Genomic DNA, 16,482 nt, shown 5'->3' with positions numbered 1-16,482 from the left:
GAGCAGCATGAGCAGCCTGGCCGAATGCTTGCTTCATCGCTGCAGCGACAAGGCAAGTGTTACACCCCAGCCACAAAGGGCCTCTGGGCAGGGGGCATGGAACACAAGAGTTCCCGGGTGTGTTGTTGCTCCTGCGACGAGGCCTGGCAGCAGAAGGCTGTTGGCCAGGCCGGGCATGGAACACTGCATTCTTGCAGGCCAGGCTGAGGGATACCCACCCCCATGCACAAATTTATTGCACTAGGCCTCTAGTTATATTATACTAGAGGCCCAGTGCATGAAATTTTTGCACTGGGGGGTTGTCCGTCAGCCCAGCCTGCACCCTCTCCAATCTGGCACACCTCGGGGGATGTTTGACTGCCAATTTAGGCCTGATTCCATAGGTATAGGGTCTAAACCGGCAGTTGGACATCCCTCTCACAATCCGGGACTGCTGGTTCCCAACCACTTATCTGCCTGCCTGCCTGATTGCCCCTAACTGCTTCTGCCTGCCAGCCTGATCACCCCCTAACCACCCCCCTGCCAGCCTGATCACCTCTAATCACTCCTTTTCCAGACCCAATTGCTCCTAACTGCCCTCCCCTGCAGGCCTGGTCACCCCTATCTGCTCATCCTTATTGACCCCTAACTGCTCCCATGCCAGCCAATTGCCCCCAACTGCCCTCCCCTGCCAGCCCATTTGCCCCTAACTACCCTCCCCTGCAGGCCTGGTCCCCTCAACTGCCCTTTTCCCCTGCCAGCCATCTTGACATGGCCATCTTGTGACCACATGGGGCGGCCATCTTGGGTGAGGGCATGACAGTCAATTTGCATATTACCTCTTTATTATATAGGATTATATTATATTATATAGAATTGGTCAGAAGTAGTTTTACAGTTGTGAGTATGCAAAACACAGTTTATTCTTATATCATTATTAATTATTGCATTATTTTCCAAATGAACAACTGTAAACCTACTTTTGCCCTATACTGTATTACAAAAGTATTTTACTATTATTATTGATTCATAGAAATATGAACAAAAGACTGTGTTAAGCTGATCATTTTATATGTATACTAGAGGCCCAGTGCACAAAATTCATGCATGGAGGGCACAGGGTTCCTGAGCCTGGCCTGCAGCCTCTTACAATCTGGGACCTCTCGGGAGATGTCTGACTGCCGGTTTAGGCCTGATCCCTGTGGGCAGTTGGACAGCCCACTACAGATTGGAGAGGGTGCAGGCTGGGCTGAGGGACACCACCCCCTAGTGCACAAATTATTCCCCCTACCCACTCGCCTGCCTGCCTGATCGCCCCTAACTGCCTCTGCATCGGCCCCCACTGCTGCAGCTTCATCCAGAATGATATCCGGAAGGTCATTTGGCTGTCCAGTCTAGTTAGCATGTTATGCTTTTATTATTATATATTATAATATATTATAATATATTATACTATCATTATGTTAATTATATTGTGGCATTACATGTTATATTTTATATTCTGGGTCATATATTAAATAGCTATCTATTATTATGTATACCCCTATAATATAATATAATTTCTATGAGATCAGGTACTTTGCTTTGTTTTCTACTACATCCTCAGTGCTTATAACATCCCTGGTACATAATAGGCATGATAAGTTGAATAATGGCCCCTAAAATATATGTCCATGTCCTAACCTCAAGAACCTCTGAGTGTAACCGTAACCGGTTTGGCTCAGTGGATAGAGTGTAGGCCTGCCAACTGAAAGGTCCCAGGTTCGATTCCAGTCAAGGGCATGTACCTTGGTTGCGGGCACATGGATGAGGCAGGAGATGGCTCATCAGCTGATGAGGAGCTGGAGTTTTCTCATTTAGGTGACCTGGGAGATTTGCCATCCGAAAGGCAGCTAACTTCCAGCTCAGGGGTTTGGTGGCACTGGGCAGATTTAAAAAAAAGAACCTCTGAGTGTGACCATATTTGGAAAAAGGGTCTTTGCAGATGTAATTAAGTTAAAGATATTGAGATGAGATCATATGAATTATTTGGGTGGGCCTTAAATCCAATGAGAAGTGTCCTTACAAGAGACATACAGAGGAGAGAGGAAAATGAGAAGGCTATATGAATACAGAGACTGGAGTGACACAGTCACAAGTCAGGACATGCCTGTAACTACCATAAATTGAAAGAGGCAAGGAAAGACTCTCCTAAAGCCTTTGGAGAGAGCACAGTTCTACTGAGACCTTGATTTGGGACTTCTAGCCTTCAGAACTATAAGAGAATAAATTTCTATTGTTTTAAGCCTTACCAAGTTTGTGGTAATCTGTTATAGCAGCCACAGGAAGTTCATAAAGTAGGTTTGTAATATTGTATAATGCTGGAATGAATGAATGAATGAATGAATGAATGAATGAATATGAGCAAGAATAAGATGAGAAAAGGGCAGAGTCAAGAATGAGGAGTTTGGTATTGAACATACTGTCTGAGATGCCAATGACATGTGCAAGAAAGATGTCAAATAGGCAGTGAATATATGAAACAAGAGTGGGTAGGCGAGGTCAAAGCTAGAGATGCACACATGGGAGCCATCAACCATGGGGCTAGCTTATATCACCACTGGAGACAGTATAGTTAAGAGTTCAGAAGATGGCCAAGGAGGAAGCTGAGTTTGCAGTGCTCCTCCTATTCAGCAATGGTTCTCAACCTGAGGTGATTTTGCCATTTGCCCCTAGCCCCTCGCTGCATAGAGCATCCAGCAATGTTGGAAACATTTTTACTATTGGCATCTGTTAGGTAGAGGCCAGGGATGCTGCTAAACATCTTACAATGCACAAGGAAATCCCCACAACAAAGAGTTATCTGGCACAAAATTTCAATAGTTCTGAAGTCGAGACCCTGAGGTAATAGCTTAAGTGTCCTGGATTTGTGGTTTTTTAACAATCTGTTTTGTGCTGCACACATTTTCTTTTTAAACCCTTACTTATAAAGGCTCAGGGGAAAGATTACGAGGAAGAAACCAATGTTCCACTATGAGATTAATGTGTAACTTTGAGCAATACACTTTCTTTTTCTGAGCTTCTGGGTCCTTTGGGTGGTTATGCATGAAGGTGGGGAGGAGGTTGATTGCATTAGCTACATTCTGAGCTTCCTGCCAGGTCCTAATGTCTTTGAGTCTAATTTTTCCCCAATAAGAGGTAAATTTGCACTTGATCAAGCCATTGGGCAGAGTTTTCAAGACTAGGTGGCAAAGAGCAGAATGCAAGCTATTTCCTAGGCACAGAAACTGACTTTTCTAGAAAAGTACCAATCTCAAACATTCTAAAATCCTGAATCCCCCAAAGGACATGTGTTCTTTAGTGTCCCAATATTTTTTTAAAAATCTTTATTGTTGAAAGTATTACACATGCCCATGTTTTTCCCCCATTGATCCCTTCTATCCTGCCATCATCCCCTACCCCAGGCCTTCACCAATAGTTCTGAAGTCCATGGCTTGTCTGTGTCTGTGGGTTATGCATATATGCATACAAGTTCTTTGGTTGATCTCCCACCCCGACCTTCCCTCTGAGATTCAACAGTCTGCTTCATGCTTCTACATCTCTGTATCTATTTTGTTCATCAGTTTATTTTGTTCATTAGATTCCACATATGAGTGAGATCATGTGATGCTTATCTTTCTCTGACTGGATTATTTTGCTTAGCATAATATTCTCCAGGTCTCTCCATGCTATCTCAAAGGGTAAGAAATAATTCTTTTTTACTGCTGTATAGTATTCTATGGTGTAAATGTATCACAGCTTTTTTATCCATTCATCTACTGATGGGCACTTGGGCTGTTTCCAGATTTTAGCCATTGTAAATTATACTGCTATGAACATAGGGGTGCATACATTCTTTCTGATTGGTGTTTTGGGTTTCTTAAGATATATTCCTAGAAGTGGGATCACTGGTTCAAATGGCAGTTCCACATTTAATTTTTGGAGGTAACTCCATACTGTTTTCCATAGTGACTGCATCAGTCTGCATTCCCACCAGCAGTATACTAGGGTTCCTTTTTCTCCACATCCTCACCAGCACTTGTCATTTGTTGATGGTAGCATTACAGTAGTCCTTTTAGCATTTCTTGCAGTGCTACTTTGGTGATGATAAACTCCTTTAGCCCTTTTCTTTTCTTTTTATTTTATTTTTTTGGTCTGGGAAGCTCTTTATTTCACCATCTATTTTGAATGATAGCCTTGCTGAATATAATAATCTTGATTTCAGATCCTTGTTTTTCATTACCTTGAATACTTCATGCCATTTCCTTCTGGCCTGTAGAGTTCCTGGTAAAAAAAATCAGCAAATAGCCTTATAGGAGCTCCTTTGTAGGTAGCAAATTGCTTTTCTCTTGCTGCCTTTAAGATTCTTTGTCTTTAATTTTTGGCATTTTAATTATGATGTGTCTGGATATGGCCTGTTTGGGGTATCCTTGCTTGGGACTCCCTGTGCTTCCTGAACTCCTGTGTCTTTTTCCTTCACCAGATTAGGGAAGTTTCTGCCATTATTCCTTCAAACAGGTTCGCTATCCCTTGCTCACTGTCATCACCTTCTGGCATTCCTATGATGTGAATATTGTTTCATGGTTTCCCACACACAGCTCCCTCCTGTTTTTTCATTGTTTTTATTATTATTTTTATTTTTTGGTTCTCTGATTGAGTGGATTTTTCTACCCTGTCTTCTAATTTACTGATCCAATCCTCACCTTCCCCTAATCTCCTGTGTATTCCTTCTAATGTGGTCTTTTTTTAATGTTAAAAAAATTATTACTGATTTCAGAGAGGAAGGAAGGAAGAGGGAGAGACAAATAGAAACATCAATGATGAGAGAGAATCATTTATCAGTTGCCTCCTGCATGCCCCACATTGAGGATCGAGCCCACCACCTAGGCATGTGCCCTGACCAGGAATTCGAACTATTTCCTCTTGGTTCATAGGTCGACGTTCAATCACTGAGCCGTTCCAGCTGGGCCCAATGTTATTCTACATTTCTGACTAGTCTCTTTTCATAATTACTATATCTTTGTTCATGCTGTTGAGCATCCTTGCCATCATTATTCTGAACTCTATATCTGATAAATTTCTTATCTCCATTTCATTTAGCTTTTCTTCTTGACAATTCTCTTGTTCTTTAATTTGGAGCCTTTTTTTTTTTTTACTTCCCCATTTTGGCTGCCTGTTTGGATTTGTGTCTATGTATTAGGTAGATCTATGACTCCAAATCTCTAGGACAGGACAATGTCAGAAGCTGTTTGTAACTGGCCCTGAGTACCCTGTGTGGAGCTATCAGCAATCCACAGTTTGTGGCTCTCTCTGCTGGGGCTGGGTGCCTTTGGAAAGGACCAAAATGTGCACCAATGTCTGCTTTTCCTATCTCCAGGCCCAGAAGGAGATCAGGCACATACTCAAAGGCTCCAGAGATCCACCTCTATCTGCAGGCTATTGACCGCTGGGTGGGCAAGAGGTTTCCTAATAGGGTGGGGCAATTGCTTCACCCCCAAGGTAAAAGCTGCCTAGATGGTAAAGGTCTGCTGGAGAAAGATGTCCTCTGCAGTATGAGGAAATGGTTCAGCATAGGAAACTGGGATGGCTGCCTTCTGAGCTCTAACCCCAGAGCCCCCATCCCTGGCTTCTGCTCACACAGCTCTAGTCCACTCTGTCCTCCCTCTGCTGGATCCCAAGGTGAGTGGCTGCACAGGGAATTTTGTGCATTGACCCTTTAAGAGGGTTCCTGCATTTCCAGCCATCTCTCTCTGGAAGACATAACCCTGCTGCTTTTCACAGCTGGATGCTATGTGGGCACCCTTCTCAGTTTGGGTGCTCTGAGCTGAGGGCCCAGCTTGGGGTTTATACCCTAGAGTTCTCAGTGGGAACCCTCACAGCTGAAATATGCCTCTGGAACTTCAGTTGCTGCCTGTGGGAGCTCAGTCAGCCCTTTCTTGCCTCTGCCCTTCCTACCAGTCTCTATGCGGTATCCACTTTCCATCCTTGGTTATCAAGGTTCTCTCCAGCTAGTCCTCAGTTGATTATTCAGGATGTTTTTTCTGTATTTTAGTTGTAATTCCAGTTTAGTACTAGGAGAGTGTCAGTGTAGCTTCCACTTACTCTGCTGCCATTTTAGAATTCCCCCAGTGCCCCAATATTTTGATTTGGAAATTTCTCTCCTATCACTGACAGAGCACCAACTAAGTGCCAGTCACTGTTCTAAGTGCTCTGCATGCATCACTCCATTTAATCTTCAAAATATTCTTAGAGGTAGTACCATTATTATTCTCTTTGATAGATAGAAACTAGGGACTAGAGGTTCAGTAACTTGATTAAAGTCACACAGCCAGCAAATGACAGAGCTGAGATGAAAAAAATATATGCACCCCTATGTTCATTGCAGAATTATTTATAATAGCCAAGATTTGGAAGCAGCCCAAGTGTCCATCAGTAAATGATAAAGCAGCTATGGTACATTTACACAATGGAATACTACTTGGCCATAAAAAGGAAGAAAATTTTACCCTTTGCAATAGCATGGATGGGCCTGGAGAATATTATGTTAAGTGAAACAAACCAGTCAAAGAAAGACTAGTACTATATGATTTCACTCATATGTGGAATTTAATGAACAAACTGAACTAACAAGCAAAATAGAGACAGACTCACAGATAGAGAGCAGGAGAACAGCTCTGGGTTATTGTGGGGGTTGGAGGCATTGAGCAAAAAAGAAAGAAAATTAGAAAGGACTCATGGACATGGACAACAGTGTGGTGATTGAAGAGCAGGAGGGGTATCAGTGGAGGTGGAAGATGGTATAGTGGGGGATAAATGATGATGGAAGAAATAAAATGAAGAGAAAATAAATGAAGTTTAAAAAATAAAATAAAATAACCAAACAATAATCCCCAAACTGCCATAATACTGTGTGTGATGAGAATCAAATGAGTGGTAAACACTATAGTTGTTAAGAGGGTAGATCCTCTTGGGAAGATGTCATTGAAGAAATGAGGCTTCCTTACAGGGTAAAGAAGTGGAGATGCTATTCCAAGAAGGGGGAATAAATTGAGCTAAAGTGCAGACATGGAGTGGCGATATACACTCAGTCTTAACCTGTGCACACACACATGCACATTCATTAATTCAACAACTATTTATTAAGCACTTACTCTGTGCCATGTCCTGGAGATATATCCACTTAGGAGTCTCTCTGCAAAGGACCACAAATTTGAAAGGTGCTAAATACAATGAAATGGCAAGGATGAGAATGGGAATGAAGAGAGTAGAGATAAAAAATATGAAGATAGCCCTGGCTGGTTTGTCTCAGTGGATAGAGCATCGGCCTGTGAGCTGAAGGGTCCTGGGGTCGATTTCAGTCAAGGGCACATGCCGGCTTGCAGGGCTCAATCAGGGCACATGCCTGCGTTGCAAGCTCCATCCCCAGTGTGGGGTATGCAGGAGGCAGCCGATCAATGATTCTCTCTCATCATTGATTTTTCTCTCTCTCTCCCCCTCTCCCTTCCTTTGTGAAATCAATAAAAATATATTTTAAAAAATATGAAGATAAATTTAAGCCCTATGAAGGCAGAGATCTTTTGTTTATTCACTGATTACTCCAGAGTGCCAAGCACAATACCTAGGACATAACAGGAACTCATAAAAATGTTTGTTAAAAAAAAGAAATGTATCAACAGCAACATCATCATGGTTGGAACTAGATGGCACACTAGGAGGCTAATTCCACTCTTTTATTCAGTTCCTTCTCCTCTTTGGGTATCAATTTCCCAATTTTTACAAAAAAGGTACTTTTTTCTTGGCTTTTAATTTTAAAGATGTTACATAAATAAGGTGTCCTTACCGACTTATTACATTAAGAGCCACATACATAAATTTGCTCCATTGCCAGTGATGTTAGGTTTGAAATTTCAAAGGGGAAAAGATACAGTGACAGTGGAGAAAGTGGGCAGACACCACCATAAAAAAAATCAAACTAACATGGTCTTGTGCCCTAAAGTTTCAGCATATATTGTTGATCATTGCCTGAATCCGTTATTAAGATGGTTGCACAATGGTAATATGATAATTCTTATGATTTGTTCTATAGTTGTTTTTCACATTCTTCTGGGAAAGTTGATTTTTAAGGACTTTTCTGGCTCAGATGTTCTGTGCTTCTAAAATTAAACCTGATTTCATGTATCTAGTAATGGGTACTTCGGAGAGTAGGACCACTGACAAATGAAGCTATTCTTGGGACCGCTGAATAGGACATGGATCCCAGGTTTCTGGCCCAGTTAGGGAGGCAAACAAGCTCATATGGGTTATGAGGGCTCAGGAAGGAAGGAATAACCCTTTGGCCAATGGCTCCTCTTGTCTAGAACAGGGTTATTAAACCTGGCCTTGCCACAGGTGACTCCCTATCTGCTTTTGACTATAAAATGTAAGCTAATCAGATATTTTAGGACAGTGGTCGGAAAACTGCAGCTGGCAAGCCACATGCGGCTCTTTGGCCCCTTGAGTGGGGCTCTTCCACAAAATACCACATGCAGGCACGCATGTACAGTGCGATTGAAACTTCGTGGCCCATGCGCAGAAGTCGGTATTTTGTGGAAGAGCCACACTCAAGGGGCCAAAGAGCTGCATGTGGCTTGCAAGCCGCAGTTTGCCAACCACTGTTCTAGGAGAAGTGTCACATAAATCCCTTTAAAGCCAAACTCAAACAGTAAGTGGAGATAAAGCAAGAGGGCATATGAACTCTTCAATTATGAAACCAAGATGTCATTTCATCCTTGCCCAATTCATAAGTGGTAGAGATAAGTCCAAGAAATATGTGCAACATTATTTTGTGTGTGATTGATTTGTTCAGTTTCAATGCTTTCTTCTTCCCTTCCTCTATCTCCAGAATTTTCAGTGAAATTTCAGTACATTAAGAAAAATCAAGAGTTACATAACTTTAAAGTTTTCACTTTTTCTGTAACTGAAGCTACAAAATTGATTTTTGATTTGTGGATTCAGCAGTGAAACGAGATTTGGCTTAGTCCCTTGGGTCCTGGAATCATCCTATAACTTCCATGGCCATTTCTCCCACTATCTGCAAAGATTCTAGAGATGTCACCTAGAGCACCCTTTCTCCATCACTGCAGGCCAAGCCAATCTCCATCATAAATATCAAAAATGGAGGGGTGAATTTCAAAAACTGGTTCAGATGGGCCTACTTGAGGGAGACTAAAATCTAGGTTCTTTTTCTAGAAGAAAGTCTATTGGGCTCTCACCATATGATGGTACAAATATCTGTCACAAATATTTTCCACCAAGTATTGCCAGAGGTTTGCAAACAGTGGCCTTGTATCATTTATCTTTCTCTGCTTCCCCACACAGGCTAATTCATCCCAGACTGAAAAAAAGATGATAGGGTTGGCTTTTGGTAAAATCTGGGATAGGTAGGGTTCTTTCACAATTCTGTCCACAACACCAAGCCCAAAAATGGACTGTCTATGCAACTTTTAAAAATACTGCAAAATCACTCATGCTAGCTATTTGTGGCAAGAGGCTTGGAAGGATAATTATTATGCCATGAAAGGCCTCTGGAGCTGCCACAAATCAACACTGGCTTTGTGTCCAACCCCTCTTGGTGCCCACATTAGTCAGTGTGGGGACCATGTGTAAGGCCTGAAAATTGAGTTGGGCATCTTCAATCATGTTGGCCTAGATCTAAAGGCAAAAGCTAAGTTGGTATGCCCCCACTATAGGCAAGGTGACAGAAGTCTCCTGTATACTGCCTGATTGGATTGATCTGGGTTGGAATACTCAGAAAGAGAGAGGATGATCTTCTGTCACCCTCCTGGGAAGCTGGCCACATCAAGTGATGATCAGTCTTGGACTAGAATTGGGCAGATGGATGGAATTAGAGAAAAGGACTGAGGATGGGACTTTTATATGACATGCACGAAATTGGTGGGCTTACCAAGAGTGTAAGTTGAGTTCCAAGGGGGGAAAAAAGTCCACTGGTGCTGAGTTTTTCCCCATTACCCTCAAGAGAAGGATCCCTTTTGCATATTTCAGCCTCATCCCCAACTACATGAAGACAAATAAATGTCACTTCAAAACTCCTAAGGGGAACTCAGGATTTGGCATCATTCAGGAACTAAGAGAGTTTTTAGGAATTGAATCTCTTCTCTTCAATAGCTGGAACTGTATCAAGTGTTCTTCCATTAAAAAGCAACAACACTGCAGTTGTTCTCTGCTTTGGTCTAGTACCTTTTTATTTATACTTCTGCTACCAACGAATTAAAAACCTCGCCCTAACTGGTTTGGCTCAGTGGACAGAGCGCCGACCTGTGGACTGAAGGGTCCCAGGTTCGATTCTGGTCAAGGGCATGTACCTTGGTTGTGGGCACATCCCCAGTAGGGGGTGTGCAGGAGGCAGCTGATCAATGTTTCTCTCTCTCATTGGTGTTTCTAACTCTCTATACCTCTCCCTTCTTCTCTGTAAAAAATCAATAAAAATATATTTTAAAAAATCTCAGTATTTTCATACTTGCATTCCAAGGATATGTCCTAGCTACTTCCCATTGCCCTATTAAGCATGGCTTTCTAGCTAGTCCACTTCATACAAAGTCATCCACCATTTAATAGCTTCAGTGCCCTCAGGTCAGATGTTCATCCATGACTAAAGAAGTAACCATTCAAGTTTCAAAGAATAGTCTAGGGCTACTTTCTTCAGCAAGAACCATGGGCCATATAGTTTCCCTTACAAGGAAATGGTGGGGATGCCAGAATCCATAACTTACATATCTGGTCTAAGATTTCTGTCAGCATAATGGCTTGGGAGGAGAGATAATTACAGCCCTACTGGAAAGCCATTATATCAGAATATGTGAATGGTCACCTCTTTCAGCTTTGCCTAAAGCTGGTCCTAGGCATATACCTTGAATCACATAGAGTATATGTAGGGCCATCCCTAACTTGAACTATGTAAGAAGACAGCCTCACTCTAGCTTCTTTTTTTTGATGGTAGAAGGTGATAGTGGAGAATAAATGGCCTTTCCCATCTTGGAAGGCTGCCTAGCTTGTCCAGAGGGCCTCAGCAGAGCAGCTGTCAGCCTCCAGGGAGAAATAGTTTTGGCCCTGCTAAGTGATTAGCCAAATGTCATGTGCCCTTCCTGAGGAACATGTTCCAACTTGTGTACCCTGCTACTATTTGAGCTGTTGAAAGTAGACCCAGCAGGAACTAAGCATCTCCAGCATTAGGCAGCAACACCAGATGATTACTTTTACTGAGTTGAGGCTTAGAGTGAAATAGGAGCCGAGCCTAGCACCAGAGACATAGGAATCCCTTTTCAAATTCCTCACTCCAGTGCCACTGTCCTTTCACTTAGGTTAGCTCCAAAAATAGTGCCCATTCGTTGCCACAGCCTGGTGGGTTCAGGGAGGAGAAGCATGCAAATATATGGAATACAGAAGGCTAAACAAAATGACATATTTTCTTTTTTTTTTGGTCAGGACTGGGGAAATACTGGTTATTTCATTTGAATGGAAAAACTGTGTCGGGAGTCTAGTGCCTGGTAGAAGAACAGGTAAGGTCTTCTGAGAAGAGCTCAAGCTTGAACTTAAAAGCAAATTTTCCAATAACAGAGGGCTAACCAGAATGTTTCAAGTAGTGAACTCTGTACATATCTTTGACAAGGAAAATTCAACATTTTGTACATTTGGTCCTGTGGGGGAGAGGGGGAGGTAGGCAACAGTGGCTCTTTGGCACTATAAAAGCTTGTGTTCCCTTACCAGGACATGTAACCAATATTTTCTCTGCCTAGTATCTAAGGAGTCATTTTAAGACAGACATCTGCTCAGCAATCTGAGAGCCCTAGACAGAAGACAGAGACATTCATTTTCCTTTACTCATAGTGCAGAGGCCAGGGGGACTGATTTTGTGGCACTGTTCTATCCTGGCCTGTATCGCAGTTGATCTGGGAAGAACAATCCAGGATGACACTGAGGCACTGTCCAAACGGCCTTGGATTACAAAGTGAGCCCCAAAAGTCAGCTAGGAGAATACTTTGGAACCTGAAACAGATGTAAGCCAAGAGGCCCTCATTGGAGGACTGCCATTGATGAGGTTACAATGTGGTGGATTGGAAGAGTACTCATCCAGGAATCAGGACATCTGGGCTTTAGCCCACAATTAACTCACTTTATGACCTTGAGCAAATCCATCTCTTTCTCTGAGCTGCTCTGTCCCTTGTTTGTGCAACTAAGGGTGGAATTATGTGAATTAGGAGTCTTCCTACAGCTCTGTCATTCTATGATTTGAAGATAGGGAAGTTGATGGCCAAGACTATGTCTTTCAGGGTATAATACCAAACCTAGTGCATACCAAAGAGGGGCAGAATCACTAGTTTTACTCTCTTGTGGGCTACTTAGTTTTATTGAAAAGTAAATAAACAGAGGAAAATGCCTTTTTCTGGCTGTAAATCCCACTTGATATCAGCCATCCATCTTGTTTAGCACAGGGAGATCTAGGTGAGAGAGTGTGAAATACTTGGTATAAGCCCTGTTTACTGCTCAACCTTGAAACCAAGCCCTTCTCCGGGTGGGTCAGCAGGGGTGAGCTTCCTCAAGGTATATATATATACATATATATATATATCCTCCTTCAACTTCCTACAAATCATAGACAATGTGGTCTTAGTTTGAGCTCTATATCCATTAGCCATACAGAAAGACATGTGCTGAGGGCCAGCACTGACCATAAATAAATTTGAGAAGGAGCCTAGGCTTCTCTTGGTGACTCCCTTCCAGCATCCCAATTGCAGCTTGTCTTTTGCCCCTAATTCTTCATCCAACATGACCTATAATCATGGTTCTTAGCCTTCATATTGGAAAACAATGAGATGAACTAATCCCAATAAGAAATTGTGTGATTATTCAAGAAGTGACAATAGTCTACCCTTTTAGAGGACTTGCAATTTAATAGGGGGATAAGTACAAATCCTAAAGTTTTCTTAGTGCCCCTCAAATCTTGTGCCACTCTTCAGACTGATGTATCAGTAAAGAGATTATGAAAGCAATGTTGGCATTAAAGCTCCGTAACAGATTGATCATGGAAGGGGCTAGATAGAAATAAAGTGCAGCCCTAACTGGTTTGGCTCAGTGGATAGAGCGTCGGCCTGTGGACTGAAGAGTCCTAGGTTCAATTCCAGTCAAGGGCATGTACCTTGGTTGAGGGCATATCCCCAGTAGGGGGTGTGCAGGATGCAGCTGATCAATTTTTTTCTCTCCTCAATATTTCTAACTCTCTATCCCTCTCCCTTCCTCTCTGTAAAAAATCAATAAAATATATTTAAAAAAAGAAATAAAGTGCAAATTCAAAAATCACTTGAAATTACCACAGAAAATATGTGTTATAGTTTCCTCATCTAAAAGCACCTATAAACTTCTTGTTAAACCCAAACTCTCCTTTTACCCATATCCATGATAAGAAACATCTTTATAGTTTCCTTTGGACCATCAGTGGAGTCTGTCTTAGGTTAGATTTAAGATCATTTGGCAAGTTCATTCTGAAAAATATGATATGAGCCCTGACCAGTGTGGTTCAGTTAATTAGGGGTTGTCCCGTGTACCAAAAGATTGCTGGTTCCATTCTCAGTCAGGGCACATGCCCGTGTTGCAGGCTTAATCCCCCCAGGGGGTGGTTGGTGCAGGAGGTAGCTGATTCATGTTTCTCTCTCACATTGATGTTTCTCTCTCTGCCTCCTCTCACTCTAAAAATCAATAAAAATGTTTTTAAAAATGTGATGTGAGAATCTTCTGGTTGCTAGGGTTGATATGCCTTGGCTAGCCAGGGCATACCCTTTTCTTTCTTATCACTCTATTACAAAAGAGTGATGTAATGGAAAGGGCACTGGACTTGAGTTTGTGCCTTAATAAAATCTATCTAACCTCTGTAAGCTTCACTTTCTTAATCCATAAAATGAGGAGAATAATAGTACTTACCTCATAAGTTTGAGATCTAAATGAGATAATGTTTATATAAAGCACCTAGCACAATGTCTGGCACATTGTCATTTCTCAATACATAGTAATTATTATTAGTTTTAGTGAGGCCTCACAGTGGATATCTGGGACTGTGTGATAGCTATGGGCACTTGGAAGTAAGCCTGTGGACCAGTGGCTCTCAACCTTCCTAATGCCGTGACCCTTTAATACAGTTCCTCATGTTGTGGTGACCCCCAACCATAAAATTATTTTCCTTGCTATTTCATAACTGTAATTTTGCTACTGTTATGAATCGTAATGTAAATATCTGATATGCAGGATGTATTTTCATTGTTAGAAATTTAACATAATTAAAGCATAATTATTAATCACAAAAACAATATGTAATTATATGTGTGTTTTCTGATGGTCTTAGGGGACTCCTGTGAAAGGGGCGTTCGACCCTCAAAGGGGTCGCGACCCACAGGTTAAGAACCGCTGCTGTAGACTATTGAAACTAGTTCTGGTCACCATTAGTCTGAGGTGAGAACAGTAGATAGAGGGGTGCAAAAAGGAGAATAAAACCTTTAACTTGGAGAAGCAAAACTATACTCCAAGGAAGCATCATCATCACTATAGCAGCAACAGCAGCAGCCAACCCCGGCACCAATACCTGCAGAAGGGCAGCAAGCTAGCAGCCAAAATGAAGGCTTGACTATTAACCTGAAGAATTTTAGGGATCCAGGAGAGAAGACCTTCACCTAATGTAGCTGACTCTTTGTGTACAATCTTCCTCCTGATATCACTGAGGAGGAATTGAGGGAATATTTGAGAAATATGGGAAGGCAGGCAAAGTCTTCATTCATAATGATAAGGGCTTTGGCTTTATCTGCTTGGAAACACAAACTCTAGCAGAAATTGCTAAAGTAGAGCTGGACAACATGCCACTCCGTGGAAAGCAGCTGCATGTGTACTTTGCCTGCCATAGTGTATCCAGTATGAAACCTTCCTCAGTATGTGTCCAACAAACTGCCTGAGGAAGCCTTTTTTTTTGTTCAGCCAGATGGAGAGGGCCATAGTTATTGTGGATCATTGAGGAAGGCCCTCAGCAAAAGGCATTGTCTAATTCTCAGGGAAGACAGCTGCTTGGAAAGCTCTGGGCAGAAGCAGTGAAGGCTCCTTCCTGTTTACCACATTTCCTCTGCCTGTGACTGTGGAGCAGTTAGATGGACCAGTTAGATGATGAAGGAGGACTTCCAGAGAAGCTGGTTATGAAGAACCAGCAATTTCACAAGGAGAGGGAGGAGCCACCTAGGTTTGCACAGCCTGGCTCCTTTGAGTATGAGTATGCCAATCACTGGAAGGCATTCATTGAGATGGAGAAGCAGCAACAGGACCAAGTGTATTACAACATCAAGGAAGCTCAAAAAACTGGAGATGGAGGCTGCTCACCATGAGCACCAAGTCATGCTAATGAGGCAGGATTTGATGAGGCATTATGAAAGACTTTGGAGGATTGAAAAACTGTACAATCAAGAAGTGCAAAAACGAAAGTGGTTGGAGCTCAGGCCAGGGGAGGAGCACAGACAACATGAAGAAGAGATGCCATGACAGCAGGAAGAATTCAAGGGTTTCTTCCCTGATGCCAGGGAGCAGGAGATACAAATGGGCCATATGGCTATGGGAGGTGCTATGGGCATAAACAACAGAAGTGCCATGCCCCCTGCTCCTATGCCAGCTGATACCTCAGCTCCTCTAGAAACTTCCACTATGATGCCAGATGGAACCTTGAGATTGCCCCTACCAACTACCAAATGTTTTGGCCACACTGCTACAATGGAAGGAATAGGAACAATTGGTGGAACACCTCCTGCATTCAACTGTGCAGATCCTGGAGCTGAATTTTCTCCAAACAAAAATCGCTGGCACTAATAAAATTGAAGTATCTAGTTTCCCAAAACCCTTAAGAGAAGGACACATTTTGGGGCTAGCCAGAATTGTACCCTGGAAAAGTGTTAGAGATTCCTCCCAATAGTTAGGTCTTCCCTGCCTGTACTACTCTAGGGAATATGCTAGAGGCAGTGGGCAAGGGAGGGGCAATAGTTAACAAATCAGTTCTGTGTGATATATCATTTAATCATAACTGTGTGATGCATTCCTGAAGTCTCATGTGATTACTGAGGGCCTGGGAGGGGGGAACAATGGCAAAGTGGATCCAGTTAGAGCCCCCATTAATCTTGATCATTCCTTTCTTTGTTTATCTTGTTCTATTTGTGTTCTCATTCTTAAATTTCCCAACCCCAGAGACACTGCCACATATACCACAAAAACCATAAACACCCCCAATGACCTTAGCCCCATCATTCCATTCACTCCCAGGTTGGAATTCAGGCAAAATGTCCACAGAAGTCACAGATAATATACATAAAGTTCTGTTGTGTCCCATATATTATCCCTTCGTGTCCTAAGGAAGACATTTTATCTTAGAGATTTTCATTTTAGTATATCTTTAAAAAATCTTGTATTAACTTG

General features: G+C 42.3%; 1 pseudogene; it reads left to right on the top strand.

The window, feature by feature from the left end:
* The first annotated feature begins 7 nt into the window (after window positions 1-7).
* Window positions 8-15,882, top strand: LOC102754631 (annotated as a pseudogene).
* The last annotated feature ends 600 nt before the right edge of the window (window positions 15,883-16,482 follow it).

This window comes from Myotis davidii, unplaced genomic scaffold (assembly GCF_000327345.1).
Source record: "Myotis davidii unplaced genomic scaffold, ASM32734v1 scaffold760, whole genome shotgun sequence".
NCBI lineage: Eukaryota > Metazoa > Chordata > Mammalia > Chiroptera > Vespertilionidae > Myotis > Myotis davidii.
Note: the sequence above shows the minus strand (reverse complement) of the source record. Positions and strands in the feature narration are given on the sequence as shown.